Below are 24881 nucleotides of genomic sequence, written 5' to 3' on the forward strand. Positions count from 1 at the left end.
TGTGCCTCCCATGCCACATCAGAGCCCACATAGCTAAGACAGAAAAAATAAAGGAAGCAGGAAGAAAGAATTTCAATACAAAGTATGAAAGAAGATCAGAGAAAAGCAAACTTAAAATTTGTAACAATCAATATAATTGTGTTTACCTCCTTGTTAAAAGTAAATGTCTCTTAGATGAAATTTAAAAGGAAAATTTAATGCATGCAGTTTACAAAAGAAGTACCTAGAACAGAAGGACACAAAAATAAATGAAGAGCAAAGATTTATTAGGTAAGTACAAATCAGATGGCAAATGAATAGAAGTTCTCATTTTAAACCAAGATGAATTCAAAACAGAAATCATTAAATTGTCCAAAAGAACCATTTAATATGGATAAAAGTGCCATATACAGTAAAACTGTGAATTTTATACAAAAAAAAAAAATGAGATTGAGAATCTGAATTGTTAAATGTTTAAATTAATTGAGCACTTTGTAACCTACAAACAAATCTTTTTAAGCATCCAGGGAACACTTTAAAAAATCGATCAACTTCTTGGTCACACATTTGAAAACATCAGAAAAATTGCGCGGGCTGTATTCTCTGACCACAAGCCCATAAAACTCCAATTAAAGGAAAACTTTTGGGTGGGACTTTTAAAGCAATCTCCTCAATTACAACAGAGAATTCAAAACTGCCATTAAAGGCTATTAGAAAATTATGACAATGACGACCCTATATATAAAAACTCAGGATGTGACCAAAGTTGTACTCAGATGAAAAATATCTTTAAAGTTTTTCAGGCACGATGGTGTGCACTGATAGCCCCAGCTACTTGGGAGGCTGAGGTGCGAGGATCGCTTGAGCCTGGGAGCTCCAGCCAGTAGTGGACTACGATTGTGCCTGTGGATAGCCACTGCCTCAGCCTGGGCAACATAGGGAGACCCCATTTTTAATAATAAAAAGAGAAAAAAATGAACAGATAAAATAATTGAATCCATTAGAAGAATAAAACAAACCTCAGGAGAGAAGATTAAGTTTAGAACAAAGGCAAAGATAGGAATTAATGAATTTAAAAACCAGGAAAACATAATTTATAAATCCAAAAGACACCAACTTCTAAAATATAAATTTAATTGTGAAGAAAGAAAACACAAAGTTAGACATTGTAATGGAGAATAACTACTGATTCTGAGGATGTTTTAATAAATGAGTGAGAATAGCTTAACTTTTTTTTGAAACAGAAGACCATTGAGGGGGATTTCTCTACTAGATATTAAAATGTATTACAAAACTAAAAGTAATTAAGTCCCTCTGGCATTACTGAAAAATCAATAATGACAGATCAATGAAACCTAATGGAAAACCCTGAAATAAACCCTACTATGTTAGAACCCAATATATGAGAAAGAAAACCAACTGGGAAGCAACAGATTATTCACTAAATGGTAATGGGGAAATTGGAAGCTTAGATGAAAAATCAAATTGGAACCCTAGCTCTCACCAGCCACCAAAATAAATTCCAGGTGGATTAAAAAGTCAGATGTAAAAGAAGAAACCATGAACAAGCTCCAGAAAACAAAGTGAATATTTAATCAACCCTGAGAGGAGAAAGAACTGTTAAGCATAAAATCTCAGAAGAAACATGAAGGAAAAAACTGGTGTGTTTGATTACATCATACACACGATTTTACATTTCAGTCCTTCGAAAAATATGAACTTATTTAAAAAGCAAATGTTACACTAGAAAAAATATTTGCAGCAAACATGACAAGAAGTAAATATCCCTATTATACAAGGCGGTCTTAGAAACCAATCAGAAGAACTCATCTCCCCAGTGAAAAAAACAGGCTGACGATAAGGCCAACTACAAAGGAAGAAATACAAAAAGTCAATAAAATGAAACACACAACACATGTTCAGTCCCGCTAATCAAAGAACTGAAAATTATAACTACAAGGAGAATTACTTTTTCTCCTCTGGAGTTGACAAAATTTTAAATAAATAGAACTTAGGGCTGGAGAATCTTCTTATTGTTGGTGTTGAGGGTGGACGGGGTTGTCTTATGCTAAGGGCAAGAAGGAAATTAGACCACCTTTCTGGAAAACAATTTAACAATTTGTCACAGGAGCCTTGAGTTGGTAACTTTGATCCAGGAATTCTCTTTCTAGGAAGCTATTTTAATAGAGTAATCAATTTACATCAAACCGCTTCTGCATGGTGCAGTTTATAACAGAAAAGGATGAGAAACCAAGTAAACATCTAGGATTTAAATGGTTAAACAAGTATGGCACATCCATATGATGGGTAGTTAGCAAGAATCTTAAAAAATCTAATCAACGTGTTTGTTTTCTTTGTTTGTTTGTTTGTTTTTGATACGGAGTGTCGTTCTGTCACCCAGGCTGGAGTGTAGTGGCACCATCTCGGCTCACTGCAGCCACCATCTCCCAGGTTCAAGCAATTATCTTGCCTCAGCCTGCCGAGTAGCTGAAATTACAGGCACCTGCCACAACACCTGGCTAAGTTTTTGTATTTTTAGTAGAGACGGAGTTTCTCCATATTGGCCAGGCTGGTCTTGAACTCCTGACCTCAAGTGATCCACCTGCCTCAGCCTCTCAAAGTGTTGGGATTATAGGCGCGAGCCACCGCGCCCAGCCTAAAAATCAACCTTTTGAAAATTACAGTAAGGTAGGAAAATATTCATGATGTAATATTTGAAAAAGGAGCATACAAAATAGCATTATGTAGGATGTTACCGATTTATAGATAGATGCAGAAATAATTGGAAAATACATAGAAACATTAAGTTGATTTCTTTGTGTTATATGTAATATTTATTTATTTATGAGATAGAGTCTCACTCTGTTGTCCAGGCTGGAGTGCAGTGGCGCAATCTCGGCTCACTGCAACCTCTGCTTCCCGGGTTCAAACTATTCTCATGCCTCACCCTCCTAAGTAGTTGGGATTACAGGCGTGCGCCACCACGCCCGGCTAATTTTGTATTTTTAGTAGAGATGGGTTTTCGCCATGTTGGCCAGGCTGGTCTGCAACTCCCGGTCTCAGGTGATCGCCCGCCTCAACCTCCCAAGGTGCATGTGATTTTCATACATGTAAATATTAAGCTGATTTCTCATGATGTTACATGTGATTTTTTCATTACTTTTTAATTATATTTTCAACAATGAGAATGCATATACATATATAATTTTTTAATGGAAAGAGGTAGCATTTGTTTTTACACACTTGACAAAGCCCCTCATCTTCCATAGGAACTCAGGTTTTACATCAACGCGGGGTGGAGTAAAGCTGAATGGCTCAGTTTTTACATATAATTTTTTCTAATAAGCGCAATGCAAGTTCCTTCTTGAAGGGCTCTCTTCCGACCCATCGGCCAGTGGCCTTGGGGGACAGGGCCGCGTGCGGGGCGCCTTTGCCGGGCCGGAGTGCTTCTTCGCGGGCGGGCACCTCCCTTGGAGCCCCTCTGCGGCCGGCCGCTTATGGGAGCGCCTGAGCCGGCGTGCGGGAAGGTGGAGCTCCACAGGGGACGTGTGATCGAGGCAGGCTCCACTGGCTTTTCATAGCCTCCCGGGCCGGCCGGGATCTGCGGCCCAGCGGTGCTGCTGGGTCCGGTGTGGAGAGGCCGCGAGTCCGCTGGTGGTTCTGGCGCGGCCGGGGCCGGGGAGAGGCTCGCTCCGCCAGGGGGCGCGGGTCGCAGGGCGGGCCGGGTGGGCGGTGTCCCCACCTGCAGGGACTTGCCGCGGAGGAACAGAGCGTTCAGGTTCCCTCTCGCTGTGGCGACAGCCAGAGCGGCTTCACGGCTGCTGCTAGCTCCTGGCTCCTGTCTCCTGTCTCAAGTGGGATCCCATTCATATTTCACCTGCGTGCTTCACAGTCTCCAGTCCCACTCCGCGGCCGCTTTCTCGTTCTGTGATCTCGCATTCAGCCGTCCTTTCCTCTTCCTCATTGGCAGTGTTTTTGTGCCCTGTGACACTTAAACTGCTAATTTGTGGCTAGTTTTTTCGTACTTTTATATTAAATAATTATACATCACTTAGCTATTATAAGTAATGGATGATATCTCTTAGAAAAGACAATCAAGAAATAGGGAAATTATTAGCCAGAGTGGTGGCGCGCACCTGTAATCCCAGCTACTCGGGAGGCTGAGGCAGAAGAATCGCTTGTACCTGAAAAGCAGAGGTTGCAGTGAGCCTAGATCCCACCATTGCACTCCAACCTGGGAGACAGTGTGAGACTCCGTCTCAAAAAGAAAGAAAGAAGGAAAAGAAAAGAGAGGAGAAAGAAAGAGAGAGAAAGAGAGAAAATAAAAGAAAAAAGAAACTGGTAAAACAAGGAAAATTTCCATAAAATTTGCATTCTGCAGCACTAAGTTTAGGGCTGTGCGTGCAAAGTGAAATCCATATTGCATTGAGAAACCATTCCATTTTTTCAGTCAAGTCAACCCCCAAATTATTCCAAATTATTTGCTGCATTACACCAAACCTGGGTTTCCCTCCACTCTCTTCTGCTGGGAAGTCACTAATGTCTTTTGTCTCCAGGATTTTTTCTTTAGGGAGACCCAGTTAAATGCCAGGGTTCCTTCTCCAACTGGGGAGGACCATCCGACCTTTGTCACTGGAATGAATTCCTTCCCAAGTCTGCCAAAGACGGTACACAGCGACTGTTAGCGCCATGCTAGGTGTGTAGGAGAGCAGTGACTTCCTTTCCTACAGCGGATGCCTAAGGGCATGGGGCTTGGTTCTCACCCGCTCCCCCACCCACCTCCTCGGAGGGGCTGAGGTAAGGAAAAGGAAGGGGTTCCTGTAAGTGACGTCAGCCACATCTATTTGTGGGCTGACATTAGTCAAGCAGGAAATCCATATTCTGTCTGCTTTTCCATCCTTCAACTTTGGGGTTGTTTTGTTTGCCCCTCGTGATCCCATTGTGCCCTACATTTCTGGTGCAGACCTCTCCCTCAAAGGATGGGCACCTCAGCTCCTCAGGGCCCCTTCTGCGTGAGTTTGGTGTCCTAAGCTGGCCCTCAGGAGCGTGGCTCTTCACCCTGCCGTGTTTCCCCTGTCCTCCACTGCCAGCTGGAGGCCCCTGCCCAGGCTCAGGTAAAGGCCAGCATTCCTGGCTCACATAGCGCAGCTGCTGGAAGGGTTTTTAAAAATGTGATTTTTTTTGGCCGGGCATGGTGACTCACATCTGTAATCCTAGCACTTTGGGAGGCCGAGGTGGGTGGATCACCTGAGGTCAGGAGTTTGAGACCACCCTGGCCAACATGGCGAAACATTGTCTCTACTAAAAATACAAAAATTAGCCGGGCGTGGTGGTGCGCGCCTGTAATCCCAGCTACTCAGGAGGCTGAGGCAGGAGAATCGCTTGAACCCGGGAGGTCGAGGATGCAGTGAGGCAAGATCACACCATCGCACTCCAGCCTGGCCGACAGAGCAAGACTCCATCTCGGGAAAAAAAAAAAAAAAGCATCCTGGCTAACATGGTGAAACCCCGTCTCTACTAAAAATACAAAAAAAAAAAAAAAAAAAAAAACTAGCAGGGCGTGGTGGCGGGCGCCTGTAGTCCCAGCTACTTGGGAGGCTGAGGCGGGAGAATGGCGTGAACCCAGGAGGCGGAGCTTGCAGTGAGCCGAGATCACGCCACTGCACTCCAGCCTGGGAGACACAGCGAGACTCTGTCTCAAAAAAAAAAAAAAAAAAAAAAAGAACAATTTTCTCCTTCCATTTAATACAGACTCCTCTGTTCCCTGAGACTTGGCCCCAGTTCCCCAGAGGCTGAGCTGAGAGGGGATACGGGTGAGACATGCCATATTCCTTGAGTACCCCACCTCGTTCCATTAGATCTGGATGCCTGCTTACCCCCACTGCAAAGAGAGTTCAAGGGGCATCCAAAGTCCCCTGGCTGCCTTGGAGTAGTGGTCCTAGAAGCCTCTGGCCCTAACACACCTGGTCATTTTGTTTTCCCAAAAGGCAGTGGGAGCTGCCCTGGTAACACAGCCCCTGCGGGCCCTCTGAGACAGGGCCAGACATGCTGCAATGGACCCAAATGGGCTCTGACACTCCCACAATAGAGGGGGCACAGAACTTAGTAAAACTCCTTTTAAATATCTTAAACATGTTTCAACTGAGCCAAGGGGAAAACACCTAGTACACAGTAGCAATCGCACCAGCACGGGTTCCATCCTGTGATCAGGACTGCCTGAACTCAGGGTGGAAAAACCAGATTTGACCCCTGGTTCTACCATTAACCTTGCACATGTACTTAACCTGACCACAGTCATGCAGCCTCTTCTGAACGCCCTCTGGGACACTACTTTTTTAAAAGACTATCCAATCCATTTGCAGACAGCTCTGACTTAGAAGTATCTTCCTATTATTGGTTAATATTGGTTAAAACTTGTAGTTTCTGCCTTGGGTCCTAAATCAGTTCTCTGGGTCCACACAAAAGAAGTTCAAGCACCATAGGCTGGCAGTTAAGCCATTGACATCTGGGCAGATGTGGGCTTGGAGCCTTGCTCATGCTCTTACTAGCAGGTGACATTAGGCCAGGAAAGGAGGTAATTCACAAAAAGGTAGCACAGGGTAGAGCATTTAGCACACTGTGAGCACCCGGTGAAGCAGCTGGGTATTTCTTTTTCCATTGAAGGTCCCTTGAGTATCCAAAGTCAGGTTGAATCTTCTCTGCTCCAACCCAGTGGTCTCCAGTCCCCTCAACCATTGTCACAGGACTTCTGGTCAGACTCCACCCTCTTGCTCACTCTCCTCTCTGGTCGTCAGTGTCCTCATGAAGTGAAGGCCCCAGAATGAACATAGTGCCCCAAGTGTTAGACATCCTCCCGTTTCCTCAGCATTATTTTCCTTTTAAGGGAAATAAAAGAAAAGCAGCCTGAGAGTAGCCCATATTCTTAGGGCAAAGGGCTCCCAGGCATAATGGTCTGGGAATCAGGGAGCAAGACCCATGGCACATCTCTGTTTAGGTTGGGCACTCTTGACAGTTCCATTCTGTGCCCCATGCTCTACTGTTAACTTTTCTTCAATACAATTGCAAGGGCCTTGTTTAGTCTGAATCCTGCAGGGAGCAACTTACACCCCTGTTCCACGTGGCCACTACCAGATAAGAGCCACAGCTCAGTAAGGCCAGAAGGGTGGTTCAGCCATGTGGGAACCAGCTAGGACTCAAAGGGACAAGAGGTTCCTGTCCTGTTTCCAGCTTTAGCAAGAGAGTTGAGGGCTGGCCTGAAGTCCGTTTCTCTCTGCCTTGGTTTTCCTGCTGATAAAAGCAATAGTTAGTTTCTCAGGCTCGCACTGATTTCTCAACAGAGATTGTTTGAGCCCGGAATGTTGAGATCTCCCCTGCTCTCTGGACACATCTCCTACTGATTCCCCCCATACCCTATTTCCTACGCAGATCTGTCCTTTACCTGGACATTCTCCCTCCTCTGCCATTTCCCTTCATCATGCTTGCTCCTGGAGAATGCAGGCCCTCTCACAGGAATGCATCCATGCATCCCAAGTGGAGCATTGAGCCACGCCTCTCTCTGAGCTGCAGTGCTCTCATGAGTGACTTGCTAAATAATAATACTGTTTTGTATAGGTATGGAGCTCTGCTATTCACCAGCCACTGTGCTAGGAATTAAATATATCTTAAAGCATAAAACACAGATGATTTTTTCCCTCATGGGCTTATAGTCTACCAGGGAAGACAGGTAATAAGTAAGGAAACAAAAAGTAGGTAACTTCAAATCTATGATATACACCGTGAAAAAGGAAAAAATAAGTTTCTTTAAAAAAAATGTTATGGCATTGGAGAGGGATCCTACTCATCTGGGACCTGCTTGGAGGTCTCTCTGGGGAGGTGATGCTTCAGCTGGGCTCTGAAGGATGAGAGGAAATAAGCCCTTCAGAGACCAAGAAGGTGAGCTTTCTGAGAAGAGAGAGGAGACTGCACCAAGGCCCTGAGCTCACAAGGAGCCTGGGGGAAGAAGGGGTCACTGGAAGGAGAGTAAACAGATGAAGTGGGGGGTGTGGCAGGGACTAAGCTGCAGAAGGGGGCAGGAGGCTGATAGTGAAGGGCCCCGAGGACCATGTTATAGGGTTGAACCTAAGTGCAGTGGAAAGCCTTTAAAGAGTTTTATCTTTTTATTTACTTGTTTCTTCTTCTTCTTCTTTTTATCTTTTCATTTACTTGTTTCTCCTCCTCCTCCTCCTCCTCCTCCTTCTTCTTCTTCTTCTTATTCTTCCTCCTCCTCTTCTTCTTCTTCCTTCTTCCTTCTTTCCTCCTCCTCCTCCTTCTTCTTGTTCTTCTTTTTCATCTTCTTCTTCTTGCCTTTGCCTTCTTGTTCTTCTTCTCCTCCACCTCCCCTTCCCTTCCTCCTCCTCCTCCCCTCCCCCTCCTCCACCACTTCTTCTTCTTCCCTTCATCCTTCTTCTTCTTCTTCTTCTTTTTCTTCTTCTTCTTCTTCTTCTTCTTCTTCTTCTTCTTCTTCTTCTTCTTCTTCTTCTTCTTCTTCTTCTTCTTCTTCTTCTTCCTCTTCTTCTTCTTCCTCCTCCTCCTCTTCTTCTTCTCTCTCTCTCTTTCCTTCCTTCCTTCCTTCCTTCCTTCCTTCCTTCCTTCCTTCCTTTCTTCCTTCCTTCCTTCCTTCCTTCCTTCCTTTCCTCCCTCCCTCCCTCCCTCTTTCTTTTCTTTTCTTTTCTTTTCTTTCTTCTATCTCACTTTGGCACCCAGGCTGGAAAGCAATAGCATGATCACAGCTCACTGCAGCCTTTAACTCCTGGTCTCAAGCAGTCCTCCCACTTCAGCCCCCTGAGTAGCTGGGACAGATATAAGCCACCATGCCTGGCCAAATAGAAAAATTTTATGGCGACAGAGTCTCTCTATGTTGCCCAGGCTGGTCTTAAACTCCCAGCCTCAAGCAATCCTCCCACCTCAGGTTCCCAAGTAGGTAGGATTACAGGTGTGAGCCACCATGCCTGGTGCTTTTGAAGGGTTTTAAATAGGAGAGTAATGCAATATGGTTCATTCTAAAAATATTACTTTGGCATCTTTGTGAGTAAATTGGAGGTGGCAAGAAAACTACTAGGAGGACCAAAGAGGCTACTGTAGCAGGCAAGGCAAGAGAAAAAAGTGACTTGGAAGGGCGGTGGTGACAGTGTAGAGTTCTTGAATACATCCCTGCACCAGGCCAAGTTTCATATACATCTTCGCATGTACTGATGTCCCACACATCAAATCTGTGATCAAACTCATCATGTTGCCCCTAAATTCTCTCTCTGCTTCTCTGTTTATGTCTTCTTTTTCTCAGGAACTTTATCTGTTAGTGTTCATTTTAGGCTGCAAGGGTTGGGAAACCCAAAACAACAATAGCTTAAACAAAATAGAAGTTGTCTCTGATGCCAAAGAAATCCGGAAAGGTGTCTATAGCAGGTATGCTGCTCTCTGGCATCATCAGGGATGCAGGCTCCTTCTTGCTTGTTGCCCTGACATCCTTGGTACATGGCTTCTTTCTCATACTTCAAGAAAGCTGCTGGAGCTCCAGCCATCCCACCTACCTTTTAGCCAGCAGGAAAGAGAAATGGACAAAATAAGGTTGTTTCTTGTTAAGGACATTTTCTGGAAGTAACACATGTCACTTTTATTTATACCTGTTGGTCTTTCACATGGCTGGAAAACGTAGTCTTTATTGTTGGTAATCTTTGCTCATTCCTGGGTGCGCTTACTAATGAAGAAGAGGAGAAGCGCTGTTGGGCTATGCCCATCTCTTAGGCTCAAATCATTCCCCCATGCTTGTGCCCATGCCCAGTCCCATTTCTAGCCCTCTATTTAGGCACCAAGCTCTATGGTTCTTATTCTGCGATGTTGCTCAAAGTCATTCCTGCTACCTCCCTGACACAGATCCCTGTCGTCTTACACCAGTTCACAGAAGTAGCTTTTCTGGCTTCCAGTTACCCTTCCTACTACTGCCCCTCAAAAACCTTCAATTGCTCCCCCTAGAAGATTAAGTCCATATTTTTAAATTTAGTGACCAAGGTCCTTCATCATGCACTTCCAGTCAACCCATGATAAAATCAGTTTGGTTCAATTTTAGTCATCAGCAACAACGGTAATAATGCTACTTTGCATTCCTACATGTAAGGTTTCATTGCTCACAGAAGGGACAGCACATGGCACCTGGAGTCAGAAACATGCGCTCATAGCCTGGCTTAACAATGGACCAGCTGTGCAATCCTGGGCAAGTCACCTGCCCTCTATTAAATAAGCACCTGTGACTGTGGCTGGTTCCTAATAAACCCTGAGCCCTTTCCTTTCCTGGGCCTCTTTCTTGGGATCTGTAGATTGGAGGTAAGCCTGGTCTACCTACTTCCCAGGGGATTATGAAGTTCAAACAAGAGGAGACCTGAACAGCTGGGGGAAACATAAAACATAGGACATCCTCTTCTGTTTTTCACCACGACCCTATGAAGTGAGCAGGCAGGACAGGGAACCTACGGTCCCCATTTCGTGAATGAGGATGTGGTGACTCAAGGAGGCTGATGATCTGCCCTGGCCCTGACTTGCAGGGCAGTGGAGGAGGCCTGGGCCCTTGGGACTCTGATCACCTGTGGCAGGGCTCTTGGGGTATGTGTTCCACTGGGGAGGTGTGTCACAGAGTGAGGCTGTGTTGGGACAAAAGGAGAAAGAACATAAGATGCAAAGTTTTTCTTTCAGTTTGGGCTGTGCAGTCATTTTCGAATTTCTTGGAGGTCATGCTGTTTGGTACCTAGGAAAGGAATTGTGATTGGTATGCTAGAAAAACAGCAATTTTTAGTGGGAAGCCACTGCCTATTAGCAAGTACAGGCAGAAGTGGCCCATTGTCCTTGAATGCCACGATGTCTGTTTTCGAGGGGTGGGGTGGGGTCTGGTGACTGGCTAGACCTTTTTGGAGAAAATATATAACAAACTTGGCCGGGCGCGGTGGCTCACGCCTGCAATCCCAACACTCTGGGAGGCCAAGACGGGCGGAGATTGAGACCATCCTGACTAACATGGTGAAACCCCGTCTCTACTAAAAATACAAAAAAAACTAGCCGGGCGAGGTGGTGGGCGCATGTAGTCCCAGCTACTCGGGAGGCTGAGGCAGGAGAATGGCGTGAACCCGGGAGGTGGAGCTTGCAGTGAGCCGAGATCGTGCTATTGCACTCCAGCCTGGGCAACAGAGCGAGACTCCGTCTCAAAACAAACAAACAAACAAACAAACATATATATATATATAACAAACTTAATAAAGCAAACATCTATGTTGTCAAACTTACTGAGTTAAGTAGATGTGAATATAGTTAACTGGGTAGTAGCTTTATAATTATTTTGTTAAGCTTAACACGTGAAATTGTTCCCACTTAGTTACCAGTATTCTTAAATTGTCTTGTCTTGTTTATAACTTAAACTGTGGATTTTATTTAGAGAGTAAATGTGTCTGGAGGCTTTTCGTTATTTCAGACATTAGACGATAGATTCCTGAGGTGCCCGGCCTGTGCCTGAGGCCACATGATGCAGAACTGAAGGAAGATGGGTCTGAGCTGGGTGCTTGGAGCCTAGTCAAGGGTGACCACAGGCCGAGGGAGGAGAAACTTCTGACTTGCAGCATCCTCACAGAAATGCTTTGTGGTGTTATCTCCATTTCCCTGATGGAAAAACTGAGGCCAAGAGCAGTGGGGTAACTCCCCCACCATGGTGTGGAGTTGCTTTATTGCCTCGCCCCCAGCAGAGGGCACATCTGAATGATAATATCTGCTACAGTGCTCAGCCTCTGTAGGAGGCTAGGAATTGTTTTTTTAATAAACAAGGAGCACCATCTTTGTTCATGGCCATTCATTCTACACAGGTTCTCCTCTGTGGCCCAGCACTCTGTGAAGTAAGCAGGGCAGGAGCAATTTTCCCATTTTAGAAATTAGGAAATAGAGGCTTTGGGAGGTAAGTGAGCCAGGGTCTCACCGCTGGCCCAGGGCTGCTGCCCGGAGAGTCCTCCACCTGGAGCGCTCCCATTCTCCGAGGTCCCCTTGCCAGCTGGCCAGGACTGTCCAGCCTGATCACACTCCTTCCTTCCTTCATGTGCTCAGTGCTTGAAGATGCCAGAGCCCAAGGTCACTTCAGCTAACAAGCCGGTGGCTCTATATTTGGGTGAGCTGATGGTGCTAATGGCAGTGTAGATCTTCATTTTAGAAGATAATTATGTTTTCTGAAAGTCTGCGGAGAATTGTGCCATTGCTTGAGGGGTAGCTAATAAAAATCACCCATCGGGTAAAAGTAGAAGTCAGCAGTAGACCAGCGTTCACCTAAGGAATCATCATCGTCATCACTATCATCATCTTCCTTATCAACAGCCTCGTCTCTAGTCATGACAGATTTGGCCAAAAGGAAAAAAAATAAAGGAGGCCTTTCGAGGACTTAACACTGGGAGGACTTTCCTCCATGCCTCCTCTCTCTGTCTGTCTCCCTAATTTCAGTGAGTCAGTTTTTCCTCCCCATCTGTTTGCTTTCTGGCACTTTACACAACTGTCTGGGCTCTTTCATTTTGCCTTCTGTGGTTGCTCAACTCCATCGTTTCCCTCTCGATGCTTCTCCTTTGTTCCCTGGCAGGCTCCTCTCATCTGCCAGTTTCCAGTCCTATGAAGAGTCAGAGGTGGGTTGTAGTTTTCAGGCAGCATTTTTGTTGCCTGGCAACGTGTAACAAGCATCTTCGGTGGTGGCTGCTTCCCCTAAAACAGAGCCAGGCTGCGGATGTGGTGGACGAAGGAGTCTCTGGGAGCTTCTCTGGGGTCATGGGGAGGAGTTAGGGGAGGGGGACAGACAGACATACAGTCCATGGTGACTCTGAGTGTTGCCATTCTTACTCTTTTATAATAGTCTTGGCACCGGCACGCCCTCTCCTGCCCCATTTCTGGTATCCCAGGTCCTGTGAAAAGGTCCAGTGGTGAAAAGCCTTGGGTTAGGAGCCATCAGAAGTTCTGCGTAACTTGAAAGGCACCTGCCGCAGCTCCCTGAGGCGTGGCCAGCCTGGGCGAAGGCTGCTAGGTGGTTTCCGCTGGTGCTGACTCTTGCTTTATCTTGTACGCACGAGATGCCACAGGCCTCCTGTCTGGAAAGACACCTGGCTTTTGCCTCTGCGGTCAGCCCGGCTGCTCGTCCTCCCGAGGATGGGAGTGGGAGAGAGAAGGGGGACAGAGTGTGATCCAAAAAAAAACATTAAAAACCTGACTTAGAGCTGGAGGGAGCCCTAGAGCTTCTTTAGCCAAATCCTCACGTTGTACACATGAGGAAACCAAGGCCCAAAGAAGACAAGCAACTTGCCCAGAGTTACACCACGAGTTGGGTGGGTCTAAGCTCCCAGCCAAGGGTCTCTCTCCTAGGACTGGACTCTGCCAAGCTCACAGATCTGATGCCCCATGGCTGGAAAGAGGCAGCGTGTGGTGAGAAGTACACCAGATGCCCAGTCCTCTGCTTTCTGGCCTCCATTTGCGTATCTGAGAAGAATGAGGTGCACTGGGCTAGAGGGAGCCCCAAGACTCAGTGACTCTGATGGCAAAGCTGACCCAGCAGGCAGGCCCCTGCTGCCCAGGTCTTCAGCCACGTGTCCAAGGCTGCTGGCGCCGCCCTAGGAAAGCCCAGAAGCTGAGAGGGTCCTGGGCCTCTGAGCTGATGCTCCCCGGGAGAAGAGACCCAGAGCACAGCCACGACACTTGTCACCATCAGGCTGATTTAGGGCAAGCCTCCTGGGCATCTGTGTCTTCAAAGATGTTCTCTTAAGACCCTCATCCTTGATGAGGGCTGCAGCTGTCCACTCCCCTACCTAACCAGTTCTCCATCTTGTGTGGGAAAATGCATAAGAAAACGTTCTCTGAGAATTACGGCTCTTTGGAGCTGGAAGGGGCCCTAATGCACGTGGACCCAGTCCCCCACCCTTCCCAGATGAGGAGAGGGAGGCCCAAAGCTTTGAGGGTTGATGCGAAGGGGGTTTTGCTCTATTACCTTCAGACCCCACAGAGGAGAAGGCATCTCCAGACGGGTCATCTCTTTATCCTGCTCCGTCCTTTCCTCAAGTAAGAATCTCTCAGTTCAAGAGGCAGAGAGAAGGATTGTTGAAGGCAATCTGTCTCTTCACATCTCTTTCATTCTCCTCCTGGGGCTGAGGAGATGGGTGAGGAGGGGTGCAGGAGGCCCTTGGCCTGAGCACCAGGCCTGGAGCCTTCCCTTCCAGCCGCTGCTCTCCAGAGCTTGGGGTGCACCAGCTTCGAGACTTTAAAAGTTTCTCCAGCAAGAAAGGCCCTTTTGAGGGAAGAGGTGTGTGTGTGACTGGCTATCTCCATTCCCTTCTCCATATAGTGTTGAGCTTCAGAATTAGCTTATTTCTGATGTGTACCGGAATTTTCAGTTAATCATGTAAACCAAGGCTCAGGTGACTTGGCTGTGGGGCAGGTGGGCCCGGACCAGCCCCTGAGAAACTACCCCCATCCTAGACTTTGTCATGCTTCACTTGGCCAGAGCCCACTCCCAGAAAGCACGGCAATGTGCCTTTCTGGGTAGCCCAGGCCTGTGGAGAGGTCAGGGGCAGCTGCGTTCCCTGGGCAGGCTGCTTATGGTCCGGGAGCATCACGCAGTCTCCCCAAGCCCCATGGCCATGGGGGTCCCGGGTCAGGGCATTATTGTGCATATCCCCGTCCTCAGGCCCCTCATGTTCAGGCCAGACGCTCACCCAGGTGCCCTTGCCCTCAGACTCCTCTCCCTCCAGCCTCTGTCTCTGTCTCCATCCCTGTCTCTCTCTCTCTTTCTCTATCTTCCTCTCTCTCTGATTCCCGGGGGGCTACTTTGCAACCTCTGCTGAGTCAGAATTCTTCCCACTCGCCCTGACGTCCCAGGCTCCTCCTTGGCACCCTGTCTTATCTGTGGCAGGGAAAGACGCCCAACCAGAGCTCCCACGTCCTGCCCTGGGAACCCCACTGCTCTGGGAAACAAAACCAAGAAAATTCCTTCCCAGGGTACTTTTCCTGTGTTGTTCCTCTTTGTTCTTGGTCACAGGGTGATTCCCACCTCCTTCCCACACTAACCCTGCCCAGGTGAGGCTGCAGCTTTGTGTGCCTTCCACAACATTTGCTTGCCTAGGGAGCTGCCTGCCTTTAATTATCTTTGGAAAGCATAGCTGAGAAGAGCAAGACACCCTTCTTTTCTTTAGGGCTCTTGCCAGGAGCACTGCCTATGCAGCACTTCCCTCCAGGGGGTGCCATTCACATCGAAGTCTTCGTGACTGGCACTCCTGGGAGTTGCACAGTGCACAACCTACGCTGCTGAACAGGGCAGCCCTGGCTCTGTCTTACTGTCCTGGGAAGCATGGCTCATTATAACACAGATCCAGGATCAGATACCTGAGAAAGAGAGAATCCCCAACAGTCTCTCCACTCATCTCCCCTCTCTTTTTAGGCCTCTACTTCCTCCAAGGTGTAATATGGTCAAAGACAGGGCTGTGGATGCAGGCAAGTCCAAGCACGCACTCGGGCCCTGCCACTCAATTGATGTTTTATTTTGTGCAAGTTTCCTAATCTAGTAATTAATCAAGTGATCCTCCCACCTCAACCTCCAGAGTAGCTGGGACTATAGGTACATACCACTATGCCCTGCTAATTTTATTCATTTTTTGTAGAGACATCATCTCACTTGTTGCCCAGTCTGGTCTTGAACTCCTGGGCTCAAGGGATCCTTCTGTCTCAGCCTCCCAAAGTGCTTGGATTACAGGCATGAGCCATTGCACCTGGTCTAATTTTCCAACTCAATAAAATGGGAAGTGACAGTTATGAGTCTTGTTTTTTGAGGATTAAATTAAGTAATGCACATAAAGCTTTGGCCCACATGGCACGTGACTGGCACTTGAGAAATGATAGGGACTATTCTTATCTCTTCAAATAAGATGAGCATCGAGTCCTACTTACCTCACAGAGATAGCCCCAGAAATAAAATGAGTGAGAAGTAGATCATCTCTAAGATCTTTGAGGAAGTATTTTGCAAGAATCCCAACTACTGTTGTTCTTCTCTCTGTATATAAAAAACGAAGAGCTGTGAAGCCCCTTTGCTTCCGAGTCATGCTCTGTGACTGATGGGAGATGTCGGGAAAGGCTCAACCAGGAGAGAGAAAGCTTGCAGACACGGGCGGCAGACTGAGGGCCCCGGGCAGGTGGAGCTGAATGAAAACCACAGACAGACAGCAACCGTGAGAGAAAGCAGAGACCCAGTATGGCTTTAAACAGAAAGCAGAGGCCCGCAGCAGGGAGTGAGATGAGACCAGGTTTAAATGTCACTTTCCCCTAAGTTCTTAATCATTCACAGCTTCCTTCAGTAGCTCTGACCAGCTTTCTCAGCACCTGCTGACCGACAAACCAACTGACCAATGGAGGCTGGTGCTGGGGGTGGAGATGGCCAACAGCCCATGGTAAGAAGTAAGGGAGAATGGGGAAAAAGGGGCTCCACGGAGGGCACTTGATCCAGGACGGCTTTCTGGAGGAGGTGATTTCCTAGGCCTAAGGGGCCTCCAGGCAGAGGGGCCAGCATAAGCGAAGCTCAGAGATGGGGGAGCATGGATTGCAGGAGAGAATAAGCAGTTGCTTGCCTGGGTGTCGTAAGATGCCGCAGTGCACCCAAGGCTGCAGGCGCAGGCAGGGGCTTTTTCACCAGCCTAAAGATTTTGGAACGACTCCTCTATCAGCCGACAGTTTCCAACCTTATTTATGTACTTGTTTCTTTGATTCCAGCGACGCAGGAGAGATGGTATTCAGACACCCGACTTCTGCTGTGGGTGTGCCCTAGGTTATAAATCATTTTCATCAGGCTAGCTGGAGTCCTGGCCCTTCCTTTCCACTGAAGAAAGCAAATCAGAGTACAAGACAGCGAGAGTGGTATTATCACAGGATAGCCTTGAAACTGCCATAACAAAAAAAATAAATTGTTCAAAATGTCAATCCTTCAACTACTATAAGGCCCAGAGAGATTGTTTGTGTACCCCAGTGTGTCGCTGCGCAGAGGCTGAGAACGTCCCCTCTTCTCTTCCCACACCTAGGCCAGGGGGAGCCACTGGTAGATTGGGAGCAGGGGAGGGTCTGGAATTTCGGAAAGATCTCCCTGGCTGCAGTGTGGAAGGGGGATTTGAGGGGAAGACGGGACACCAGTTGTGGAGACTGCTGTAGTAACAGAGCTGTGACAGGATGCTCTCCCCGCACCGCCCGGGACAGTGGTGGCTGGGATGGAGAGCAAGGGCAGTTTTGAGAGAGCTGGAGGAGCCAGCGCCCACCGGACTGACTCACTGGATGTGGAGTGATGGGGAGGAGGCTCAGGAACAGTGCCTGGTGTCCTAGTATGGCTGGATGGATAGCTGGTGGGACTGCCCACAAATAGGAGGTGCAGGATGAAGAGGGCCGGGGTTGCAGGGGACCTGGGCAGCAGGGAGATGGCAGGTAATGAGCAGAGTTGGGGATCAATTGAGCTTAGTTTACCTCCCTCCAGAGATGTCCCACGTTGGGGGGACCCATGCACCTACTCCAGATGTTACCCTCCCCACTTCACAGCACAGGATTCCGCCTGGCGACATTTGATGCCATCTGTATCTGGCCACCCAGTGGGTGCCAAATGCAAGTTTGCTGAATAAGCAAAATCAAACTGAAGCAAACAAAGACTGGTGTCCCCAAGGGATGACCAGCTCCTTGGAGGCAGAAACCCTTTCCCTCTAGGGCAGAGCTTCCTCTGTGGGTCCTCACAGGGGCGGGTGGGAGAGAGACTGAACGAGTGAAAGGGAAAACGAGGAGAGACGAGAAGGAGGTGGAGACAGTGCTTCAAAGGAGAAAAAAAGAAAAAGAAGCGTGAGAGAGAAGAAGAAAGAACAGAGAGGGGCAAAGGCAGGAAAAATAGAGGAGGAGGATGAAGACGGAGGGGTTTGGGGTGAGGGTAATGGTGCAGGCCAGCTGTGCCCGTGAGTTCACGGGATTCTGCTTATTAAACCCCAGCACTGGCAACTTTGAGAAGTTGCTCAGAGTTCCTTCCCCGCCCTGCTTCTCCCTCCAACTCACCTCAGCCTTCTCCTGAGCCTGCCACTCCACCCGCAGCACTGTCATCCCAGCCCATACCTGCTCCTCTGAGATGGCTCTGTGTCCCCTGCGCAGTGGCCCCCCGCCTCAACTTGGCATCACTTGTCTCCGTTGTAATGCGGCCCTTTTTTGCCTTGGTGTTCTTTGGTGTCTGCCTCCTTTCTAGAACTCTTAAGTTCCCAAGTAGGCACCAAGCCAGGCACACAGTAGGGGGCTCATCTCTATTGCTGACCAAATGAACTCATTTACTAAGTTCCAAAATTTGTGCCAGGCACTGTGCAGAGTTTTATGTTTTTCATCCATGTAATCATCCACGTGGTCCTGTACAAGGTTTTACTGCTTCATTTTACAGAAGTGAAGCCCGAGACAGAGAGAGGTAAGCGCCTTCCCTAGGCCACACAGCTAACAGGTGGCAGGGCTGGGATCCAGACCCCCATCTGTTGGACTCTCCGCCCTTGCCCTCTCTGCCACGCCACCTCCAAATACCGTGGAAGACATGCTTCCCATGGGAACAGTGCTGCTTCCGAGCATATTGTTTTTCTCTATTTTCATGCATTTTATTAAACATTTCCAAATCAGGAAACATGGAAATATTTTTTAATAAGAAGAAAGGAAACATTGCAAATTGAGAAACTGACTCAGAAGGATTTGCCAGATGAGCCATCTGGTTTTTAATTTAATAACCATTCAAAGAGGTTGACAGTGCTTCCCTCTAAGAAGAAAATGGACCATGGAAGGAATGGCAGCTGGCTTCCCTCAAGTGGTGCATCCATTTGCAAGGTGGAGAAGTTGAGCAAGACCAAGAGACCCAAGAGAAGAGAAACACACTCCAAGAAAAGCTTGGCCGATGCTGGTGTTGAAGCTTCCCCACCCAGGCCCGCGGAGGTTGCATCCAGCTGTGTGACACCAGCCAGCTGTCCCACCTCTTCCAGAGTTGCTCAGAAGCTTCTACAGAAAACCACTAATGGAGACCGAGATGCCACCACCTCAGTGAAAAAAAGCCACACCAACCAAACCCGTGTGTTCACAGAGCAAGAGCAAGCTGCGGTTGTTTGGTGGCAAGTCGCATTTGTTTGTTGGAGCCGTTGTGCTCTGGTGGTGCTGGTTTTCTCTCCTTTTAAAAATAACTGGAGGCCTTGCACCATGCTGTTAGTTCTTAGCGCTGGAAATAAAAGACTAGATTTAGAGTTGCCTTGGAAAGATCCAGGGCTGTTAACTTGAATTACCTGGTAGAGGAAAACGTCGTTATTTTCCTAAATTCAAAGCCAATTCTTGAAAAATAGGACACAGAGGTGAAGTGGATGGAGGGGTGACTTTATATATGCATATGGTGTCCTGGGCATGTGGTTCGATAGTCTTGTGATCAGCCCTGAGTCTTCAAAGCCATTCATTTTATATTTTAAGATGTTTATAAGGGAAATTGTTTTTGAGAAAAGAACGAACTGGTTTTTTTTTTGTTGTTTTTTTTGTTTTTGCCTTGATGTGAATTCACCAACTGGCACAAGCAGTAATAGCCCTGAAGTCACCTTAAGCCATTTATTCCTCAGCTGCTTTGAATTTCAATGGGATTCTTTCACACACCTCAAGCATTTCTGAAATGCTCCTAAAGGAGCTCATAATACCCTTAAGAAATGGTGATTTCACCCCATTTTCTCCATAAAGCTGGAATCACATGCCCTAGCATGCTGAGGGTATTTGATAATTAGAAGTTGATTATACTGGGGACCTGGACAAAGGCAGAGCTGGGAATGGGAATAAAACCCAGGACTCCATGAAAATCTCTTTCCTTTCATAATAGCTTCTAATTCAGGCTTCTAATAGCTTCGAATGCCAGTCACACACACAGCCTCCCGGCCATCACCTACTGGCAGTGGCTGAGCGGGTACTTTGCCAAGCTGGAATGGTCCCTGCCCAGGCACACAGGTGCTGCCTCCATGCCCCACCCTGTGCCCAGCTCACTGCAACTGCCATTTTTGGCAGCCGAGAAAATACAGGTTTCAGTCCCAGTCTTTTCACTTAGTTGCTGTGAGAAGTTAGTTAGGTCAGTTACACACTGGAGCTTTGCATTGATTCACTGTAAAATCGGGTAACAGCTCTTATCCTGCTGGTCTTGTCCCACTGGCTTGTGAGAAAGACGAAGTGGGGCCATTCATTCATTCATTCACTGGACAAATATTTATTGAGCACTAGGGATATAGCAGTAAACAAAACAGAAAAAGTCCTTTCCTCCATGAACCTGATATTTTAATAGGGGTTGACAGTCAATAAATACAAAAATAGGCCACATATCTATTATGTCAGGTGGTGATAAGTGCTGTGGAGAAGAATGACTCGGTGAAAGCTGGCCTGGTGGGTGTGGGGCAGTAGTGCACTTGGAGACAGGGTGGGCGGGGAACACCTTACTGAGAAGCTGACATTTGTGCAAAGGCCTGAAATTATCTGGGATAAGAGCCTTCTAAGTACAGATGTCCCGTGACTTACTTCACAATAAACCCACAGTAAGTTGAAAATATAATAAGTTGAAAATGCACTGAATGTACCTAACCTACTGATCATCATAGCTTAGCCCAGCCTACCTTAAACGTACTGGGAACGCTTACGTCAGCCTGCCGCTGAGCAAAATCACCCGGCAGCACAGTGCCCTGTAGAGGACCTTGTAGAGTACTGGTGATCACCTGGTTAACTGCGAGCTGCCCAGCATGGGGAGGGAGAGTTGCATCACAGATTCCTGGGAAAATATCAACATTCAGAATTTGAGGTACACTTTCCACCGACTGTGTATTGCTTTTGCACTGTTGTAAAGTGGCACCATTGTAAGTCAGGGCCATCTCTGGAAAGAACAGCAGGTGAGGGGCTCTGAGGCAGGAGTAAAGCTGGCTGGGTGAATGAGCTGCAGAAACCCCAGGTGGCAGGGCCAGTGGGCGAAGGTGAGATGGACTCAGAGAGGCCCCCAGGTTGGGGACCCCAGGAGACTTTGGCTTTTTTTCTGAGGGATACAGGAACTTTTGTCTTACTTTTTTTAGAGGGCCTCTCTGGCTGCTGTAACGGGACTAGCTTGGGGCAAGGGTCGCCCAGGCAGAAGCAGGAAGGCCAGTGAGGCAACTACTGCAGTGGTCCAGGTGAGAGGGAGGGGCTGGTCCAGGTGAGATGGTGGGGCTGGAGCAGGTGAGAGGGCGGGGTTGGTCCAGGTGAGAGGGCAGGGTTGGTCCAGGTGAGAGGGCGGGGTTGGACCAGGTGAGAGGGTGGGGCTGGTCCAGGTGAGAGGGTGGGGCTGGAGCAGGTGAGAGGGCGGGGTTGGTCCAGGTGAGGGGGCGGGGCTGGTCCAGGTGAGAGGGCGGGGTTGGTCCAGGTGAGGGGGCGGGGCTGGTCCAGGTGAGAGGGCGGGGTTGGACGAGGTGAGAGGGTGGGGCTGGTCCAGGTGAGAGGGCGGGGTTGGACGAGGTGAGAGGGTGGGGCTGGTCCAGGGTGGCCACAGACCAGGGATGACAGGCGCTCCAATTCTGGAGATATTTTGAAAGCAGAGGTGACAGAATTTAATGGAGATAAGGGGTTTAAGCTGCGAGTCACCATGTGAAGAGAAGGGGCTGCAGCCACCCAGAAGAACAGCGACGATTAAAAGGAGAAGCCGGGAGGAGTTTCTGTTTTCCTACACAGCAGCATCTGCTGCCTGTTCTTTCCGTGCGGCTGCCCTTGTCGCTAGGACGAAGCCCCGGGTGTGAGGCTCCTGCAGAGGCCGTGACACGCCTCTGTCTGTATCACTCGCTGAAGGCTGATGGAGCCCGTGCACATTCACTCCTCACCACAGCCTCGTGAGGCAGGCAGGACGGCATCATTACACTCTGCTTCCCCGGAGAAGCAGCAGGCCCCGAGTCCGTGGAGTGATCTGCTGAAGGTCACAGAGCCATTTGGCATGAAAGGCAGTCTCTGGGCTCCAGATCTTGTGTTCTTTCTGCTATGCCAAGGCTAACCATAGACACACACGATGAAAATAGCACTTTTTTTTAGTGCACCTATGTGCCTGGCACTGCTCTAATCATTTTAGACATATCAGCTCCTTTAACCCTCACGGTAACTCTCTGTGAGGTGGTACAAGTATTATCCTCTTTTACAGGTAGGAAGACTGAGGATAAGTTCATGTAGACATTAAGGTGCAAAGCCGGGATTCAAACAGGTGTTCTGGCCCTGGAACCTGTGAGTTCAGCCATGACCCCAGCCAGCCAGGCGACCTCTCCGCAAGCTGGTGTGCGGGCAGCAGGCAGATACTGCTGATGCCACGTGGTGTGTGAGACACAGGCAAAGAGCTCTGGTTGGCTGGGTGGGTCAGGATGGGATTTGAAGTGGGCCCTGAAGGGCCAGTTAGAAGACATCAGGGAGGACAGGGCAGGGTGACAGGAGCAAGAGAGCTGTGTGTGCAAGGCAAGCTTGGAGCACAGCAACGCTGAAGCGGCAGTCAGAGCAGGAAGCCAAGAAGGCACAGTCGAAGTGGGAGGAAAGCAGGCCGGTGAGCCGCTGCAGACGCCAGAGGAGGGCCGTGTTCCGAGGAGGGAGGCACCGGTGGGGGTCAGAGGCCACCAGGGGGCCAAGCCAGGTATGTGTTGTTGGCTTCTTCATTGGAGAAATTCTCAAGCACAGGGTTCACAGCTCAGTGGGCAGGTCTGACTGTGGCTCTGAGGATTGACTGGAAGGCAAGGACAAAGCAGTCCGTTTGGCTGCTTTGGAGTTCTGCAGAGGGTCTGGTTCAATGCCTGCAAATTTCCAACAAATCAGACCCAGGACAAATGGCTAGAGCCATCATATCATGTAGATCCATGTGAAAATAATCCTTTTTATTTTATTTTATTTTATTTTTTTAACAAAACTGGTTTTAAAAAGTGTTCAAACTCTTTTGGAGAAGAAGGAAGAAGAGGCAGTCATTTCACTTTGGCTTATTTTCTGTCACCCTAGTGCTGTAACAGATCACAGCTAGTGTCACGAAGCTGAGTTCTTATTAATAGTGAGAACTGACTCCAAGCTCAAGGAATTTGGCAGCCACTTTGACAAAGGTTTAGTCTGCCGAAGAGAACAGCTGAAGTCATTTTAACATGATTCGCTGAATTACTGAAGCAAGCCTCACTTGTGTAGGGGGACAGGAAAAGCAGCATGCAGGCCTTATTCAGCCCACAAGCATTTTAGTGAGTACCTATTATGTGCTAGACCCTGAGAATGTACCAAGGAAAGGCTACAGAGAATACTGTAATATAACTTCAGGGTTAGACAAATAGACCAATGGAACAGAATAGAGAACCAAGAAATAGTACCACTTCCACATATAATTCATGAGACAGAGGAAGCATTGAAAGCTAGTGGGGGAAAGGATGGTCTGCATATTAAGTGAAACTGAGATAATTGCTTACCCATGTGAAAAAAAATGAAGTTGTATCCCTGCTTCGCACCATATGCAAAATCAATTCCAGGCAAATTAAAGACTTAGAAAGGCAACATTTTAAAACATGTAAAAATGTTACAATCTTGGGGGGGAACCATTATTGCAGAAACCAAATAACTGCTAATTATAAATTAAAGGATGATAAAGTCACCTACAGTAAAATTTAAAACTTCTATTCATCAAAAATACCGTAGAGAAAATAAAAAGGCAAGGCACACACTGGAAGTAGATATTTGCAACACACAAACTGATGAAATTCTTGTTATCTAGAATATATAACTTTTAAAATGAGAACAAGACACAAACAAGCCAATAGAAAAGTGGACAAAAGTCATGAATGACATGCCACAGAAGAGAAAGTATGAATGACACAGAAATATATGAAAGGCTACTTAAGCTTTTATCATGGAAATGTGAAGTCAAATCTCGATGAGATCCCGATTCACCCACGAGTTTGGCGAAGACTAAAGTCAGATCATGGCAAGTGTTAATGAGGATATGGAGCAACAGGAATTCTTCTCCACCACTGGTGGAAGCCTAATTAGCACTGGCATCTTAGAAAACAACTTGGCATTTTCTAATGAAGTAAAATATGTACATATCCTACAAACCAGCAAACCCAGTCTTAGGTATGTGTCCTAGAGAAACTCTTATGCAGTGTACCAGGAGCTATGATTAAGAATGTTTGGGCTGGGTGAGGTGGCTCATAGCTGTAATCCCAACATTTCAGGAAGTCGAGGCAGGAGAATCTCTTGAGCCTCAGAGTTCGAGGCTACAGTGAGCTATGATTGTGCCACTGCAGTCCAGCCTGGGCAACAGAGCAAGACCCTGTCTCTAAAAACATAATAACAATAAGTCAATAAAAACAATGTTTGTAGCAGTATTTCTGATTAGAGGAAAAACCTGTAAGCTATCCCAATGTCCATCAATAGATGAATGAATAAATAAATCATGGCATATTCATACGATGAAATACAATACAGGAATAAAAATACCCTATAGCCACATATGTCAGTATAATATATATGTTGAACAGAAAGGAAGCAATTCATAGAAGGGTTCACTGTATTAATTATCTGTTGCTGCATAACAACTTGCTCCAAAATTTAGCAGCTAAAAACAACAGACATTTACTATCTCACAGTTGCTGTGGGTCAGGAATTCAGGTGCAGCTTAAATGGGTACCTCTGGCTCAAGGTCTCTCATGAGATTGTCAGGCTGTCAGCCAGGGCTATCATCTCACCTCAAGGATTCACTTAAAGAGCACCTGCTTCTAAGCTACTCATGTAGTGATTGGCAGGCTGTGTCCCTTGCCATGTGGCACTCCACGGGATTGCCTCCACGACATGGCCAGTGGCTTCTC

The 24881-nt window shown here is 47.5% G+C and overlaps 1 protein-coding gene across 7 annotated transcripts in view; it reads left to right on the forward strand.

Annotated features, from left to right (window-relative positions):
- The window catches only part of LOC105497977 (potassium calcium-activated channel subfamily N member 3), a 164937-nt gene that overhangs the window by 107836 nt on the left and 32220 nt on the right, over positions 1–24881 (forward strand). The window contains exon 1 of one of the 7 annotated variants that reach the window (XM_011769623.3): positions 21670–22681. The exons of the other annotated variants lie outside the window; for them this stretch is intronic. The gene's annotated coding sequence lies outside the window, so the exon portion shown is untranslated. Of the gene's footprint in view, positions 1–21669; positions 22682–24881 lie in introns of those variants that run through there. 7 annotated transcript variants of the gene reach the window in all.

The sequence above is a fragment of the Macaca nemestrina genome, chromosome 1 (genome assembly GCF_043159975.1).
Source record: "Macaca nemestrina isolate mMacNem1 chromosome 1, mMacNem.hap1, whole genome shotgun sequence".
Taxonomy (NCBI): Eukaryota; Metazoa; Chordata; class Mammalia; order Primates; family Cercopithecidae; genus Macaca; species Macaca nemestrina.